Source organism: Sceloporus occidentalis, unplaced genomic scaffold (assembly GCF_023333645.1).
Source record: "Sceloporus occidentalis isolate IW3139 unplaced genomic scaffold, rSceOcc1.0.p SCAF_56, whole genome shotgun sequence".
Classification (NCBI taxonomy): domain Eukaryota; kingdom Metazoa; phylum Chordata; class Lepidosauria; order Squamata; family Phrynosomatidae; genus Sceloporus; species Sceloporus occidentalis.
In genome coordinates, this window is record NW_028317036.1 from 5472736 (window position 1) to 5491914 (window position 19179).

Below are 19179 nucleotides of genomic sequence, written 5' to 3' on the forward strand. Positions count from 1 at the left end.
GTGCTAACAGTGCGATAAAAAGTACTGACATGTTTCCTTTATGACTTTATGGAGGGGTGCTGAGTATTTATATAATTGCCCCAGCTATCGGAATTGTTTCGTGTTTCTCCATTGATTTATAGCTCTCTACACCAATCCATGTGAAGTAAATGGAGTTTATTCTGAACTCATTTTTATTAGTGGTGGTGTTTGGCCTAACTAGCACAGGATGATTGATTTCTATACCAATCAGTTGTGTTAGGTTCTTAATATAGAGTTCTTGGTTGGATTGAAGCATGTCACTGCTTGATTTCACTCCAAAGGACTTGTCCAAAAGCAATGCCATTTGCCTGTTATTTAGGTAACTATCTGAGCACCATTTCTATGCATGAAGATGCTGGTGTTAGTTTCTTTTGGCTTTTAGTGTGCCCTCTCACATAACTTATGGCTGTTGTCCTAGGTTGTTGATAAGAAGTTCTTATTAGGGCTCTTAGGCAACTTAAGTTCTAAGCAGGCATACAATGACAGATTAACATTTATGTACATTTCCTTCCATTTCTCTGAGTTGAGTATTTTAGTGTTCCTATTGATAGTAATCACAGTTATAAACAGATAATAAATCTGTCCCCTAAAATAAGTGGATGGACAGAACATTGCCACCATACTTTTAGTAGTAATGCTACTAATTAGCCTATATTGGTTCAAATGGCGAAATAACTGGAAATGTTCTGTTTCACCACATTTCAATGAAATAGATTGTATGAAAACTAATAAAATATCTAGAGTTAAAGATTTTCAGACCCAAGTTTTTCTTTCTTTAGTGTGCTGTATTTATACTGTATCCATATGTGGTACTAAATAAGACATATTACTTATGTGCAGAGTATTACGTAAGAGTTACACCATCTTTGGTAACTGGATAACTGGTAAAAATGGCAAAACATTTGTGCTCCTCGATCCACCTATTTTTTTTAAAAGGGTATAACAAAAATGAAAAGAGAGAATAAGGAAGGCATGCAAAGGTAAGACAGATAAGCATATAGATAGATAGATAGATAGATAGATAGATAGATAGATAGATTTCTAGGCATTCACACACAAAACATCCCCTCCAGGAGTAAATACATTTTGGAAAAGATGAATTGGTTGGAATGCATCTCATCCACCTGTCTTGGTTTCCACGCAGTGAACCCCTGTAGGCGTTGGTTTTGTTATTGCAAATAATGGATCTGCAGGTTTCTGAAGCTTGGGGGCAACAAATGTAAAAACACAAAATAAAAACACAAATTTCACTGATGGATGGTTTTAATAACAGGCTCTGGTTGAACTGGAAAGAAATGCATTATTCCTCGCATTACTAAGAGGAGCTCTTTAAAAGAATTGGCCCCAAGTACAGAATAAATTGTAAAGCAAAAGGTTAGGAGAGGAATATTACACACGTTATCCCATAAGGTAAGCACATCTGGGTAACACATGTTCCAACTGCACATTCTGCACACACCAATCCTTGAAATGCTGCTCCTTAATAATTTGGAACAAAAGCTGCTGCCCTCACCTAGGGACATACATTAAGGGGCCTTATTACATAATATGGAAAGTGTTTATTACTGTATCAGAACATAAATAGTGGTGTTATACATGTTAACAATGGAAAGCCTTCTTTTAGGGAGCTGGTTCCCTAAATGTGTTGCTCTTTGTAAACTATAGAATCTATTATTAAGTCAATGTGCTTGCTCTGAAAGCCTAATCTAAAAAGACAGAGAAATTAGGTGAGAGGAAAGGCAGCGAATCACCAGTTACAAATCGCACAAAATGCACTGATGTGTGAGTGACATAGGATCTGTTCTCAAAAGTGTTGTTTATTCTTAAAAAATAAATAATCACTCACAAAATGACCTCATCATCGGTCAGTCTGACCAGCTTAACTGTTATATATCGGTGCTAATAGATAAAAGCCAGTCATCTTTTTTAATAGCATCTCTCTGTAACAGCATCAGCGTGGGAAAAAACATAGTGGGTGGTAAAAATTTGTCCGTTAACATCAATGGAGGATTCACAGGGGATGCTTATTCAATGACATCCATTCCCTGGAATTGTCTATTGCTATTTAGAATGCAGCATCTCTCTAGGCCTTCCCTGGTTACTGCGTACTACATAACAATTACTAACCCTTTACACATCTACCCTTTAACACAATATTAACCCATTCAGTATCCTAGGAAAAAGAATAGTAATGCTTTGGGCCACATGAAATAACCAGGACCACAACAGCTAAAATCGGACACTAGATCTCCCCTCCATCTGTGTCTCCATGCCCCAGATCAAAGTAAATTTCTAATTCTTGTTGTCTAAGAATAGTAAAACATTTTGGCCGGCAGAAGGCGGACAATAAAAATCTCAGATCAACGCTTTCCATCCAGGGCCGGACTGGCCCACCGGGATACCGGGAAATTTCCCGGTGGGCCGGAAGGTCCGTGGGCTGGGCGGCCGGCAGACTTACCATGAAGACAGCCGCTGAGCGGCTGCAAATGGCAATGAACGCCTCCCTCGGTGCCAGGGGCGGGCTGGGCAGGGGGGCAATTGCCCTCCAGGCTTCCCGAAATCTAACCAAAGCGGCCGCTGGGTGCTGATGCGGCCGGCCGGCATCAGCACCCAGCAGCCGTGTGCGATGGCCGTCTAGTGATGGGAGCAGTGTGAGGGGTGAAAGCTCCGCCCCCTCGCACTGACCTTTCACCCCTCACGCTGCTCCCATCACTATGCGGCCATCAGATTGCTGGGAATGTAATCTGAACGGCCGGTGCGTGCTGATGCCGCCGGCCGGCTCTGCTTTAATACTTTTTTTTTAACTTTATATGGCAAGCCGATCCAGCTTACCATATAAATAAAAAAAAAGTGTTAAAGTAGCTCCGGCCGGCGGCATCAGCACGCACCGGCCGTTTAGATTACATTCCCAGCAGTCTGATGGCTGCATAGTGTGGGAGCAGCGTGAGGTGGAAGCTCCGCCCCCTCGCACTCAGACTGCTGCAGCACCGGATGTCAGGTCAGTGGCATCCTGTCAGCATAGAGGAGAACAGTGTGCAGCTACCAGGAAGTCAAGAGAAGTAGAAGGTGAGTAAAATAATGTATTTTTTGTACTGTATAATGTTTTTTGTATTTGTTAAAAACAAAAAAAATCGGCATGTGTGTGTATGTAAGTGTGTCCCCCTATATGCTCCTCTGCCTCCAGAAATGCCTTATACCCCCCTATATGCCACTCTGTCCCATGATATGCCTTTTAACCCCCTATATGCCAGAGTTGCATATAGGGGTATAAGGCATTTCTGGATGCAGAGTGACATATAGGGGGTCAAAAGGCATATCTGGAGGCAGAGTGGGATAAAGGGGGTTAAAAGGTATATCATGGGGCAGAGGAGCATATAGGAGGGTATAAAGCATATCGGGGAGGCAGAGTGGCATATAGGGGGGTATAAGGCTTTTCTGGAGGCAGAGTGCCCCATGATATGCCTTTTAACCCCCTTCATGCCACTCTGCCTCCAGAAAGGCCTTATACCCCCTATATGCCACTCTGTCCCATGATATGCCTTTTAACCCCCTATATGGCAGAGTGGCATATAGGGGGTTAGAAGGCATATCATGGGACAGAGTGGCATATATTATTTTTTATTTAATATGGCAAGCTGGATCGGCTTGCCATATAAAGTAAACAAAAATGTCCCATGATATGCCTTTTAACCTCCTATATGGCAGAGTGGCATATAGGGGGTTAGAAGGCATATCATGGGACAGAGTGGCATATAGGAGGGTTGAGGCATATCAGGGAGGCAGAGTGGCATATAGGGGGGTATAAGGCTTTTCTGGAGGCAGAGTGCCCCATGATATGCCTTTTAACCCCCTTTATGCAACTCTGCCTCCAGAAATGCCTTATACCCCCCTATATGCCACTCTGTCCCATGATATGCCTTTTAACCCCCTATATGCCAGAGTGGCATATAGGGGTATAAGGCATTTTTGGATGCAGAGTGACATATAGGGGGTCAACGGCATATCTGGAGGCAGAGTGGCATAAAGGGAGTTAAAAGGGATGTCATGGGGCAGAGGGGCATATAGGAGGGTATAAAGCATATTGGGGAGGCAGAGTGGCATATAGGGGGCATAAGGCTTTTCTGTAGGCAGAGTGCCCCATGATATGCCTTTTAACCCCCTTTATGCCACTCTGCCTCCAGAAATGCCTTATACCCCCCTATATGGCACTCTGTCCCATGATATGCCTTTTAACCCCCTATATGGCAGAGTGGCATATAGGGGGTTAGAAGGCATATCATGGGACAGAGTGGCATATAGGGGTATAAGGCATTTCTGGATGCAGAGTGAGGGTATAAAGAGAGGGTATAAAGCATATCAGGGAGGCAGAGTGGCATATAGTGGGGCATAAGGCTTTTCTGGAGGCAGAGTGCCCCATGATATGCCTTTTAACCCCCTATATGGCAGAGTGGCATATAGGGGGTTAGAAGGCATATCATGGGACAGAGTGGCATATAGGGGGTATAAGGCATTTCTGGAGGCAGAGTGGCATATAGGGGGTTAGAAGGCATATCAGGGGGGCAGAGTGGCAAGCCTGGGGGCAGAGGTGCATAACTCGGGGGTAGGTTGTCAAATGAAAGGAAATAAAAACCAAATATGTCTCAATCATAGCTTTTATTAAATATGGAAAAAAATAGTCTACATGAATTAATAAAGAAATAAAAGTTTCTTACCAGAATATCGTGAAGAATAATGTGATCAGTGTTTTGTTCCACTAAATAAAATGGAACTCTTTCATCTAAAAATGTTCGCAGTAGTAAATGTTTTGATCCTATTATGTGTAATGTATTTAATTTATTAGGGCCTTTTAACACTTTTGCTTTCTGGCATTTTAATACAAATAATGAGATAAAAAGAATTGCACATAGTGTGACTCGGGTATGTATAAGGGGTGCGTGTGGGTATAAGAGCTTCACCGTGAGATAAACTATATGGGGCTGGTCTCCAAATTTTTCCAGGGCTGCTTTTCAGTCCCAGTCCGGCCCTGTTTCCATCCCACAGTATAGGGGCGAGGAAAATAGGGTGGCATCATTTAGACTGTCTCCCAAGTGGCAATTAGCTTATCTACATCCAGTTTAATGTTTTATACCTATATGTCACAGTAATAGGCGATAAACACCATTATTCATTATGCCACGGTGCACAATTTTTTAAACGATTCATTGTTATCAGCCAGTCGGTGAGTGAGTTTAGTTCCTCTAGCCACAAATAAATACTGTAGGTTGATTTTCTATTCTTCCATAGTGGCTGTTTATGTTGCTGCAGTTAATCTTATTTCTGACTAGAAAGATAATATAAATAAAATTAGAAGGAAAGCAAAATGTCACATCAAGATAAAAAGAGCTCAGTGACAAAAACAAAGCATGCTTGCGGGCTTACCTAAAAGTATTAAAATGACACATAAGCAAAGAGAAATTATGTAGAAAATAATACCAGGCTTCCAAATGGATTGCAATGCAACCCGCTAAACCTGGAATCAGCATCTTTTAGGACTCTAAGGTATGTGATAATATTCTCAGAGCAGCTACATGTTGTTATTATCTCTTTAGTAAATATGTTTAGTGTCAGGGTTGGCGTAATCACTGGACATACAGCAGTTCCCTTCAGGGTCCTTGGATAGCTATTTTTTTTTAACATTTTATTTTTGAAGCAGCCACTTTCTTTGGGCTAAAAAATAGTATAAATCGTTGGTTGGGCCATTAAAAATAAGTGAATATATGCTTTGAGTGCCTATGGCATAAACAGTGATTTTCGCTCTCCATCCTCTTGGCATCCACAGGGGTAGGTGGCGTTTCTACACTTTCACATAATTTTTATCATGTGTTTAATTCAAAACACTACCCCTCTATCCTATAGCACAGAGACTGAGATAAGGGGGTGAAGGGATGGGGTCCATTCCTTTTTAAAGGGTTATTTAGCTCTTTAATCCACCTACTTTATAGGGCATGGTGCCCCCAAGGGCTTGTAAATTACTCTTATTCCCTCACGAGACATGAGATGGGGATGAGGGGTACAGGTGGGCACTGTACCCACCCCACTGTAAGGTGATATGAAGTGAAATAGGTGTGTTGGACACATTTCACATTTGCGACTCGCATGTGACAACAGGTTAATGGATATGAAGTTGCTCATATTTTCAACTTGCATCAATCTCTTGTAGTTAAATGTATGTGGATGCTGTAAAAAAATCATGGACCCATCTGGCCAGTGGGATTTATTTTGAAAAATAAATTTTTGTCTACACAAATGGCTAAAGCTCCCCAAGATCACACACTCAGACTGTTAGAATGTGTTCTTGAGTTTTACTGAAATAGCTTTCTGTGCTTTTTGTGGTCAGTGTAATGGTTTTGAAGATATTTTATGGAAGTTGACATTGGTGGCATCCTGTGGCAGGCCTACCATTATCTTTCCTGTCCTCCTCCTCACTATTACAAACTCAATCAACATTGGAAACTAACAACAACTTAATGGGGGATACTTCTAATTAATTTCTAATATGAACGTATATATAGTGGTTCTGTTCATGAAGCATAAAGGTTCTATTGTTATACCAAATTTGGTAAAGATTATACATTTATTGGCTAACTGACATATAATGGATTGCAAGCGTTCAAGGCTATATAGGTCTCTTTTTCAGACATATTATTATTACTGATAATATGCCCGAAAACTTACAATCCATTATGCATCAGTTAGCCATAGAAAGAGAGAAAGCAAATTTGATAAAGATGATACCTTTATTGGCTAACACCTTTTGTGTGGTACCCACGATGTGTAATTAAGAAAATCATTGGTGTGATCTTTTACCTTAAATATGGACATTGGTTTGAAGATGCAGATAGGTATGGAATGGATCTATAACCTTGACACTGTGTGCAGGGTTACTTTGGATTATATACCTATATACAGTATATTGCTATTCAGTCTGTAAAAAAAAATACACGTATATATGTTTTTAAAGTACAGAATGTAAACTGTAGAAAAAGGAAAAAGGTGACAGTTCTGCTTTTATTTAACTAAAACCTTCTCAAATTCTAATCATAGCTTAAGGCTTAGTTCATTATTACTGTTTTTTTTCAAATTGGCAACTTGAAAACCTTCTGGGACTACTCAAACTATTTATATGAGCAAACGCTTAATAAAATGTCCTGAAAGTTTTTGTAGGAATCATAACAGTAAAAATAAAAGTACTAGAAGTGGTATGCAGCTTACAGCAAAATCCCAGGACCAGATGGCACTGTCCCAAGAACACTTGAAGGTGGTTAGTGAATAAACAGCGTAGATACTAATCATGATCATTTAGCAGAGGTAGGATCCCCGCCTAAAGACCTGACGGTGGCAGATGTTATGCGTTTAAACAAAAAAGAAAGCATGAGACAGACAATTAAACAAAGCACTTAACTCATCAATAGCTGGCAAATGGAGAAACATAATGTAACTGATTTATTACCCAGTTGGTGAAAATGCTGGCACCATAGAAATATGAGTTATTATTTTTTTCAAAATAATAGCCTAGCCTAGTGTGATTAGTTTATTATGATTATATCTTAAGCAGTATACATTTTTGTTTGCATTATTTATATCCTATGTATACAACAGTGTATGTATACTTTGTTTTTTTAAAGCTAGGGTAGAGTCAACATGTGAACGCATAAACTAAGACTGGGGAGAACATGCAAACAAAAAGGACCATTTAATGTGGACCTGTGGCTTTATCTATATGCTACATTTTTTAGTTATATAATCTAAATAAATCCCCCAAAACTGTGTTTAACCCCTTCGTGACAAAGGCTGATTTTACTTTTTGTACCCTTCGTGACAATGGCCGTTTTAACATTTCTGCGCTGCTCGTGTTTAGCTGTAATTTTCTTCTTTCCCGTTTACTGAACCCACACACATTAGATATTGTTTTTTTCAGGACAAGAAGGGCTTTCTTTAGATGACATTGTTTTGATTGTATCATATTATTTACTATTAAAAAAAGTATAAAATATGGTGAAAAATTTAGAAAAAAATTACTGTTTCTAACTTTTAGTTGAAAAATCTTTTACTCATCTATAAAAGGTAATAAAAAAACCTGCTAAATAGATTCTACTATTTGTCCTGAGTTTAGAAATACCCAATGTTTTTATGTTTTTTTGCTTTTTTCTGCACGTTATGGAGCAATAAGTACAGGTAGCGTTTTGCTATTTCAAAGCCATTTTTTCCAAATCTGGTAATTCTTCCCCCCATGTGCCATTTCGGGTATCTTTGAAGCCGGCCAATGCAATTTACCCCATCAAGTCATATATTTTTGAAAACTAGACAGCCCAGGGTATTCCAAATGCTGGTATTTTAACCCTTTCCAAGCACTTATTCTACCATCAGCCTTTGTCAAACTTTATGGTAGTAATTTTTTTGCATTTGTTTTTTCACACACATTTTACTTTAGGTATGAATAAACAGGTTCTGGTATATGTCACTATCAAAAAACACCCCAATACGTGTTTAGCAACATCTCCTGAGTACAGCGATACCTCACATGAATGATTTTGCCTGGCTGTTCGGGGGCAAAAGGGCCACATTTGGGGCATGCACATTTTTCAATGTTGAACTTTGGCATTTGGGGATCCACTGCCCATGCCCTATTTGGTACATCTTTGAGCCGGGCCATTTCAGTGTGCCCAACAAAACCATATATTTTTGAAAACTAGACACCCCAGGGTATTTTAAATGCTGGTATTTTAACTCTTTGCATGCACACATTTTACCACCAGCATTTTTTCAAAGTTTGCAGTAGTACATACTTTATGTATGAATTTACAGCTCCTGGTATATGCCGCTGTCACACGACAACCCCAATATGTGTTCAGCAACATCTCCTGAGTACAGTGATACCCCACATGCATGGGTTTCTCATTTTTGGGGGGAACTAAAAGGCCACATTTGGTACGTGTGCATTTTTCTAATTGGAAATTAGATGTGTCGCCATCCTTCCCCCCGTGTTAATTGGGACCTTGTTGAACCCGGCCAATTCAATTTACCCCATCAAATCATACATTTTTTTTAAGTAGACACCCCATGGGCATTTAATATGCCAGTATTTTAACTCTTTCCATGCGAGAATTGTTTTAAGCTAATATGCTAATTTTAGGACTTGCTCACAAAAATATATTTTTTATATATATATATTTTTTTTTGCCTTTTTTTTAAATTTTTTAACATTTTTTTTCAACTTGAAGGTTCCCCTGATAGTGACATCAGTGGGAAATTATTTTTACATTTTACTGGTTTTTTACTATTTTTTTTCTAATTATTATTAATTTTATTTTATTTTTAATTTATTTTTTCTAATCACACTGTGATTAGAAAGCTGAGCTCCATTGACTTGCATGGTTGAATGCAGTACCTATATTCAACCTGCAAGTGGAGCCAGAGTTCTCTAGAGGGTCTGGAGACCGTCTAGTGAACTTTTTAGACTTTATTGTTTTTCTTTATTGAATTTTCCCGGACCGCCGCCATCTTGCTGATGGCGAAGATCACCGGCAGCTGCGGCTGTGACCGCTCTCCGGAGCGGTCACAGTCCATCCCCAGGTAAATGTTTGGTGTCGCTGGATGCCTCCTGATCGAGGCATTCCAGCGACACCATTTAAGTTTAGGAGGCGATCGTTGATCGCCTCCTAAACGCTTTTAAAACGGGGGTCCGCCGCCATACAAAGTATGGCGGATGTTGACGCCCCGGGGAGGGGCCAGAGATGGCCCCTTTGTGCCGATAATGGCGTTGCTGAATGCCTCGAGGTCTCTGTTCAATTGTGATTCTTCTTGTTCATGTTTAAGGCACCCACACAAATTATATAATGCTTTTTTTTCAGGAAAGAAATGGCTTCCTTTTCATACCATTTTTATAACATAAAAAAAAAAACATTTTAAAAGACAGATATTAAAAAATAGAAAAAATAAATAAATAAAAAGTTTTACCTATGTACATTTCCATTTAAATAGTTGTCAAAAACACCCTAAAATGAAAATAATGTTTTTCAATAATATAATTATATAAGTGCTTTCATTTTGCAAATATCCCAGTTGCATATCATTTTCTATGAAATATCCAAAATAATGGTATTTTTCTTGTGCGTTCCTTATGATTTGTTAAATGCAACTGCAAATAATATACACCAATATACACCAAAACCTGCGTTTTTCAATAACAGAAATACCCTACATGCTTAGTTGTTGTGGGTTTTCACATTTAGAAAGATTTAGCAGTCCAGCAGTTCAAATGAATCCCACAAAAGTATATATTTCTTTAAAGCAGACAACCCAGGGCATTTTCCTAGGGACATTGTGGATACCTTAGGGTAGGCATGTCCAAAGTCTGATAAGACCCCACAGATAAGTTGCCCAAATATAGATCTGTTTTTTTTATATTAAAGGCAGAGTGATTTAACACCTGTTTAGATTTGTCATCCAAGACACAAAATGAAAAGTATGCCGTTTTCAATAAACTTTGCATAAAATAGTTAATTTGCATTTAATTTTAATGGTTCAAAGAATGTCAGGCAAAATGGTCGGCCCTCGCACATGTTCACTTCATCAAATCTGGCACTCTTCGAAAAAAGTTTGGACATGCCTGTCTTAGGGTATCTTTCACAGGTTGAGTGCAACTGCAAGGATATGAACCAAAACTTACAGAACATAAACCAGAACCTGCCTATATATTTGCTTGAGATATTTGTGCAAGTTATGTGCCAATTCAAAATTCCCCCAAATTTTCCCCTTTTGTTTGATCAGCCCTTGTATTGACTGCAGCAGCTAACACAAACCCCAGAATAGTATATATTTTTAAGTGAACCAACAGTATTTAAAAAAAACAACTTTTGAAATTGTATTGTGTAAATGTATAACAGTATTTGTTCCAATTTCTTGGGAACAAAACAAAAAAAAACTAAATAAATATAATATTTCAATTTAGTAGGGAAGTCGCTAAAACAGTTACTAACTTTTTTTGTACCATGTTATTGATTTTCTGTGTGCCAGGTAGGGCTTCGGGCACTGGTCGGCTAAATCCCCCCTCCCAAATATTTGTTGTATTCAAGGATATAGAGTGCTTTGCTGACTGCTGAAAGTCACTGGCACTCTCCCTTCGGTGTGTATGGTCGACAGTAATGCAGGGCTAGCAGTTCCTTGAGCAAAGCAGTAAAGGCAACACACTTTTTTTCTAGGAGAGAGTTGCTGCTGGATAAGCCCTTTCTATATTTACACTCATTGCCACATGCAGAGGTCTCAAATAGGTAAAGATTCCTAAATAATTCAGTGTTGGTGTAATAATAATCCAGCCAGATGTGATACACTTTATTTAGTAAGGACAAAATTAGGTCCCAAACAATTTTACCGTTTGTGCCTATTGGATCAGGGCAGCCAGGAGGATTCAGGTGTTTATCTTTCCCCTCTTATAAATGCTAAATGACAGTGTATAGCCTCTACTGCTTTCGTATAATTTATAGAATTTTACCCCATATATTATTCTTTTTGATGGGATGTACTACTTCCCAATAAGCATACCTGGGAACTCTCCGGTTCTCTGGGTCAAGTCTTGACACGCCCCGCTCCCTGCCCAATTTTTTCCTTTACATGGGGGTGTTCCCCCAACGTCAGCGGGACCGCCCCCGACGTCAGCCGGAGCCGAGAAGTTCCCAGGTATGCCAATAAGCCTCCCCTTAAATGCGATTAGAGACTTATCTACGCAGACGTTCTGCTCTGGGTTGTACACATCTGAGAACTTTTTTTGACAGAAATGTTAGGAGGTGTCTACTTTTGTACAGCCTGCCATAATTGCGATCACTTCTGGGTAGGCATTGGCAAAAACCTGTGACGGATTTCATTGCATACCCTATTCATGACACCTGGGAAGATGGGGGTTCCTAAAACTGGATTTTTGCTCCAGTAAGAGCGAAGGCTGTTTTTTAAAAAATAATCTCCATCAAATTTTTTTTATCTCAATCGGATTAGTGGGGTGCCGGTTTCTACAGCAGGATGAGCCTGGGTTAGCTGCCAGATATTGTGTAGCACATCTATTTGTCTCCAAAACTGTATTTTGCATTAAAAAAGGCTAACAAAATTAATTGGCTCATAGCCATCAATATTACAATTATCATCCCTGGGATTTTCTTTCAATTCAAATAAAAAAGACAGAGCTGGATAACACAGGAAAGGGTTTTGGAGGGCTCAGGAGGTGAACAGGAAGGGTGTTCAGAGAGTTAAAACGCTTTGGAACACTCTATAACAATGGAGACAAAGCCAGTTTTAACATCTAACTTTGGCTTTGCTGTATGGGTGCATGAGATCACTTGACTCTGGGGGGGTCAGGATTGGGTCACTGGGGATTGCCTCAGTTGCAGATGTTGCTCTACAAACTGCATATGATTACTGAGCATTTGCATTTTTACAACTGAAATGTAATACTTTATTATTATTATTATTTTATCTATGGAGTGCCAGTGAATTCTGTCGCTGTCACGACTGTGGATACCAGGCCAGACAGACACAGAGTCTATGACTACAGAAAGGGTCTGACTGCAGAAGGCTGTCTGCTACATCCTTGGAATTTTTGGGGGTACCATTTCACATGAATATGACAAGTACTGGCAGACGGCACGAAGCACAGTACAAAGGTGTGAGCAAAAAAAAGTCAAGTCCAAAGCCAAGGGTCATAATCCAGATGAGTTAATATCAGACAACCAGGCACCAGCATGGAAGTGCTATGTCAGAACCCGACCCGCAGCCACTCACCCGAGTACCCGCGGGTCGGTCCCCTGCCGCGTCCACGCTGTTCTGGCCGGCGTGCTTGCGGTTCTGGCCGCCGTGCGCGCTAGCTCCACCCCCTCTTTCTCTGCTTCAGGAAGGAGGGGGCCGTGCGCGCGCTCGATGACGTCATCGCCCGGGAACATTTAAAACTCCATCTTCGCTACTGCTTGTTGCTTGATGTATTTTCGGCTGCTGTTTCGTGAGTTCCTTATTTCTGATTATTTCCCTGGCTTGTTTAACGGCTTTTGCTACTTCTCTGGAGACCCTGACCACGGCTTGTTTAACGGCTTTTGCTACTTCTCTGGAGACCCTGACCACGGCTTGTTTAACGGATTTTGCTACGTTTCTGGCGCCCTTGACTTCGGCTTGTTCCCTGAATTTCGGGCACGATTACCTAAACAGCGCTTCCTGATTTCAGCTGTGGTTAAACAAGTTAACCTGTTCCTGCATACCGGACTTCCTTATACTCGTCCTTACATTACATCAAGCCATCTATGGAGCCCGCAGGATTATATGACGCCATATCTGCCCTCACCCAGCAGGTTACGTCGCTTGCTCAGTCCGTCCACAACTTAGAATCTGGTCTTGATCAGCTGCGTCAACAGGTGCATCAGCTCCAGTCGGGTCCTTCTTCTTCAAGGGATCCACCGTCTCTGGAAGGGGCCACAGCATCTGAGCCGCAGGCTATTCTCCCAGACAAATTCTCAGGTGACAGAAAGAAATATCGTACTTTCATCACTTCATGTCAAATATTATTTAACTTAAAACCTCGTACCTATGCTACGGACTATGTAAAGATCCATACTGTTATATCGTTACTCCAGGAAGAACCCCAACTATGGGCTCATCATTTATTGCACACCCAAAGTTCTGTCCTGGACTCCTGGGCCTCGTTTCGTCAAGCATTTGACTCTATGTATGAGGACCCCTTCAGGATTTCTACCTCTACCACCTCCCTTCGGGCCCTTAAACAAGGTCGCCGGCCGGTGGAGGAATATATAACGGAATTTCGTCGGATCTCCCTAGAAACGTCCTGGAATGACTCAGCTTTACTGGATCAATTCCGCCTTGGGTTATCGGATACCCTTAAAGATGAACTTGCCCGTGTCGGCATTCCTAACTCCTTGGAGGAGCTTACTCACCTGGCCACTCAGATTGATCGTCGGTTGAGAGAAGGAAAAGCCGAGCGGGGTTCCTCATCTGCTACCACGTTTACGAACCGTTTCCCTACACCTTTTCAACCTGCACCCCATACCAGTCCCACCGAGGAACCGATGCAGATTGGTCTTGTAAAGGGGCATTTAACACCTGAAGAAAAGGCTCGACGCCGATCGTTGAATTTATGCCTCTACTGCGGTAAACCCGGACACTCATTTCAGGACTGTCGTAGTCGTCGCCGTTTAAACGACGGTAAGATTACCTCCATCCGTACTCAGAAAAGACTTTTAGTACCTCAAGTACGTACCCCGCACTTATCCATATCTCTTTCCTTGCAGTGGACTAAGGGGCCTATCTACTTTTCTGCTATGATCGATTCCGGAGCCAGCGGGTGTTTTCTGGATGATGATCTGGCTAGATCTCTGAAGGTTCCCACTCGGCGGAAAGCTACACCTATTCACATTCAACTGGTCGACGGCAGCCCTCTCAAGTCGGGACCTATCACTCACGAAACCATTCCACTGGTAGTCTCCATTGGTGACAAACATCAAGAACTCCTGCAATTTGACATTGTCCCTGCACCTACGTTTCCTGTTATTTTGGGCCTTCCATGGCTTCGTAGACACAATCCCACTATCAACTGGGAGACGGGTACATTAGCCTTTCCCTCCATATTTTGCATCAATAAATGTTTGTCATCTACCGCATTGTGTCTGACCACTGATTGTTCTATATCCACCACCATTCCTCGCGTTTATCACCAATACCTGGATGTGTTTGAAAAAAGAAATGCTGATATGCTGCCTCCTCACCGCTCCTATGATTGTCCGATAGATCTGCGTCCTGGGGCATCCATTCCTTTTGGTAGAATTTTCCCTCTATCTGAACCTGAACTATCCACCCTAAAGAATTATATTGACGAAAATCTGGCCAAGGGGTTTATACGGCCCTCTACCTCTCCTGCTGGCGCTGGCATCTTCTTTGTCAAGAAGAAGACCGGGGAATTACGTCCATGTGTGGATTACAGAGAATTAAACAACATCACTATTAAGAATCGTTACCCTCTTCCGTTGATCTCTGAACTGTTGAATCATGCCCACAAGGCACAAATTTTTACTAAGATTGATCTTCGTGGTGCTTATAACCTCGTGCGAATACGTAGCGGAGACGAATGGAAAACAGCCTTCAGGTCCAGATACGGTCACTTCGAGTATTTGGTCATGCCATTCGGACTCTGCAATGCACCTGCCACATTTCAACACTTTGTTAATGACATCTTCCGCGATGTTTTGGATAAATTCGTTATCATATACCTGGACGATATTCTGATTTACTCATCCTCCCTGGCCTCTCACCGCGAACATGTACAGATAGTGCTATCTCGTCTGCGTCAACATCAATTATATGCCAAGGCAGAGAAGTGTATATTCGAAACTTCTACTGTAGAATTTTTGGGATTCCTCTTATCACCTAACTGTATCAAGATGGACTCTAAAAAAGTGACGGCTATTCTTCAATGGCCTCCACCCACTGACCGAAAAGGGGTCCAACGCTTTGTCGGATTTGCCAACTTCTATCGCAGATTTATCCGAGATTTCTCCCGTATTATCCAACCTATTACAGCTCTCACCTCCAAGAGATCTGTTTTTCATTGGACTCCAGCAGCACAAACTGCATTTGAAGCACTAAAAAGAAAATTTACCACAGCTCCTATTTTGACACTTCCCGAACCCTGCAAACCATACACCCTGGAAGTTGACGCCTCGGACTTGGCGGTAGGAGCTATATTGTCTCAACGCCAAGAGAAGGACGGACAATTACACCCAGTGGCCTTCTTTTCACGTACCTTAACTCCACCTGAACGTAACTACGATGTGGGAGAACGGGAATTGTTGTCGATTAAGTTGGCCTTGGAGGAATGGAGACATCTACTCGAAGGAGCTATTCATCCAATCACGGTTTTTACAGATCACAAAAACCTTGAATATTTGCGCACGGCCAAACGTTTGCAACCCAGACAAGCCAGATGGGCACTCTTCTTCACCCGGTTCCAGCTGCACATCACCTACCGCCCAGGTTCCCGCAATGGGAAGGCTGACGCCCTGTCCCGTATGACAGATAAAATTACACCTGCTGAAAACGAAGTGGGCACCATTCTCCAGCCCAAGCATTTCCTAGCCTCTACCCAATCTATTTGGGACACGTTACACAAATATTCTACTCCCTCCAATGTTCCTACTCGACCCACTCTCTCCTTTCACCAAGGACTATATTACCTTCATCAAAAGGTTTATGTGCCACCTGAGGTCCGTCTTCAGATCTTACAGCTTCATCACGACTCTCCAGCTGCAGGACATGGAGGTATTCGAGTTACTAAGGAACTAATCAAACGTTCATTTTGGTGGCCCAATTTGGAACAGGACGTCCATTCTTATGTTTCATCCTGTACTACATGTGCCAGGGCTAAAGACATACATACTAGACCCTCAGGTCTGCTTCAACCACTTCCCATCCCAGGAAGACCTTGGGGAGACATCTCCATGGATTTTATCACTGACTTACCTCCTTCTCAAGGTTTCACCACACTGATGGTTGTTGTGGATCGTTTTACTAAAATGACTCACTTTATTCCTCATGCCGGACTTCCTTCCGCTAGTGAGACAGCGATCTTGTTCACTCGGGAGATTTTCAGATTACACGGACTACCTGAAAACATCGTCTCTGACCGAGGAACCCAATTCACCTCTAAATTCTGGAAAGCCTTTTGTCAAGAACTTCATATCCAACGTTGCCTCTCTACCGCCTTCCATCCGCAAAGTAACGGGCAAACGGAGCGTACCAACCAGACCTTAGAACAATATTTACGCTGCTTTTCTACCTATCTGCAGGATAATTGGGCACAATTCCTTCCTTTAGCTGAATTCGCTTATAATAATCATTTTCATAGTACCATTAACATGTCCCCATTTTTTGCCTGCTACGGTTACCATCCATCCATGCTCCCGGGTTCCCCTATTGTCAGCCCAGTTCCTTCCGTCACGGACCATATACGTGGTCTCACGCAAACATATGCCCTGATTCGCAATACCCTACGGCAGGCTCAGCAACGTTATAAATGGTTTGCGGACTCACATCGATCCCCAGCACCTGTGTACCGAGTCGGAGATAAAGTATGGCTATCTACTAGACACCTCAAGGTATCCAACCCCACAAGGAAATTAGGGCCAAGGTTTATCGGCCCGTATCCCATTTGTGAGGTCATCTCACCATTAGCCATCAAACTGCGCCTTCCTCATACCATGAAAATACACCCTGTATTTCATGTATCTTTATTGAAACCATGGATTGAAAACCAATTCTCAGAAAGACCTGTTTCCCCGCCTGAACCTATCATGTTAGACGGCGCTGAAGAATACGAAGTGGGGGCAATATTAGATTCCAGAATACACAAAAAACAATTGCAATATCTCATACATTGGAAGGGCTATGAGGCAATAGACAGATCATGGGAACCGGCTAAAGATGTACACGCTTCCACACTGGTGCGATCTTTTCATTCTGAACATCCTGAACGCCCGGGTCCTTTGCGTGTCCAGAGGCCCCGCCTTAGGAGGGGGATCTGTCAGAACCCGACCCGCAGCCACTCACCCGAGTACCCGCGGGTCGGTCCCCTGCCGCGTCCACGCTGTTCTGGCCGGCGTGCTTGCGGTTCTGGCCGCCGTGCGCGCTAGCTCCACCCCCTCTTTCTCTGCTTCAGGAAGGAGGGGGCCGTGCGCGCGCTCGATGACGTCATCGCCCGGGAACATTTAAAACTCCATCTTCGCTACTGCTTGTTGCTTGATGTATTTTCGGCTGCTGTTTCGTGAGTTCCTTATTTCTGATTATTTCCCTGGCTTGTTTAACGGCTTTTGCTACTTCTCTGGAGACCCTGACCACGGCTTGTTTAACGGCTTTTGCTACTTCTCTGGAGACCCTGACCACGGCTTGTTTAACGGATTTTGCTACGTTTCTGGCGCCCTTGACTTCGGCTTGTTCCCTGAATTTCGGGCACGATTACCTAAACAGCGCTTCCTGATTTCAGCTGTGGTTAAACAAGTTAACCTGTTCCTGCATACCGGACTTCCTTATACTCGTCCTTACATGCTAAGACAACAATGCTCCATCAAGGGTAGTTAGGAGAAGCCCTTGCATATAAAGGCCCCTGATGAATAGGTGAGTGTCAGGCGTGGCAAGAACTGGTAAGGATTTCATGTCCATAGGGAGGTAAGGATTCCACCAATCCCAAAGCTGACTGGTGGTGGCTGGAATTGGAGCAGTACCTCTCAAACGCAAGGTTGTTGGTTCAAATCCAATGGTTACTAACAGTAATGTAACTCCAATATGCCTGAATAAAAAAATAACAAAGCAATGACCACACAAACTGAGAAGTAGAACCTGTACTTGGCACCTTGAAATGTGTAGTCATTTATCAATATTAAGCTTCATTTGCTGTTTATCTAACAGTACCAATTTTAACCTATGTTTGGTATTGGTCATGTGGATCATTTTCTGTGTCACACAGGTGTAAACTTAAAAGTGGACCTGAAGTATGTTCATTCAAATAACATAATAACTAAATGGAAAGTAGACCTAATTAATTTATATTACATATGTGTTTTGTCACACATGTTGTCACAAATATTTAATCTCTCATGTACTCCACCAGCACATATCTGCTTTTTGCCATTTGCCATTCCGGTCACATTAGGTTATTAACTGGCCTGAAAATTAATGAACCTTAGTGCAGTGGTTGTGAATGAAGCCTTTAACATTTCACATGACAAGCGTAAATAATTTATTAAATCGATATATCTTTTTTCCAGAGAGAAAGCTAAAGAGAACAGATTGCACATTTGTCAACATTGCACAGAAATGTCAACATAATTGAAAGTTATGGGCATACCTGGGAACATTTTGGCTCTGGCTACACAGATCCCCTTGTGGGATGCAGGCAAGAATTCCCGCTGATGTTTGTGGGCTGACCGCTTTCCCGGTGTGCATCTCCCAGAGTCTCCGGGCAAAACCATGTATGCTGGGAACTCTCAGTCTCAGGGTTTTGCCCCAATATCAGGGTCTCAAGTTGAAATGACAGATTCTCATGGTCGCACAGTCTGGGACTGACTCCTTCCTATTCTACAC

General features: G+C 41.9%; 1 protein-coding gene across 5 annotated transcripts in view; it reads right to left on the reverse strand.

Annotated features, from left to right (window-relative positions):
- Positions 1-19179, reverse strand: part of LOC149287862 (disks large-associated protein 1-like) — a 127880-nt gene that overhangs the window by 76325 nt on the left and 32376 nt on the right. The gene's annotated exons all lie outside the window — the stretch shown is intronic.